The sequence below is a fragment of the Buceros rhinoceros genome, unplaced genomic scaffold, assembly GCF_000710305.1.
Source record: "Buceros rhinoceros silvestris isolate BGI_N320 unplaced genomic scaffold, ASM71030v1 scaffold44322, whole genome shotgun sequence".
NCBI lineage: Eukaryota > Metazoa > Chordata > Aves > Bucerotiformes > Bucerotidae > Buceros > Buceros rhinoceros.
In genome coordinates, this window is record NW_010401482.1 from 18,238 (window position 1) to 18,659 (window position 422).

Consider the following 422-nt stretch of genomic DNA (forward strand, 5'->3'; position numbering starts at 1 on the left):
GTTATGGAGGATGCTACAGTGGCTTTGGTGGAGGAGCAGCCTGTGGCTTTGGCGGAGGGGCTGGCTTTGGGGCAGGGGCTGGCTTTGGGGGAGGCTTTGACCTTGGTGGTGGCTTTGGTGGTGGTGATGGCCTTCTCCAGGGAAATGAGAAGATAACTATGCAGAACCTGAATGACCGTCTGGCTTCGTACCTGGACAAGGTACGAGCGCTGGAAGAGGCCAATTCGGATTTAGAAGTTAAAATCCGAGACTGGTATCAGAAGCAAGCTCCCAGCAGCCCAGCCCGTGACTACAGTCACTATTACAAGACAATTGAAGATCTCCGAGACAAGGTATGACATGCGTGTGTAGAGGGGTCCTAAAAATGCATTAGACTTGTGGAACAGGGTATTCCACTTCTTGAGAACAAGCTAAAATAATTA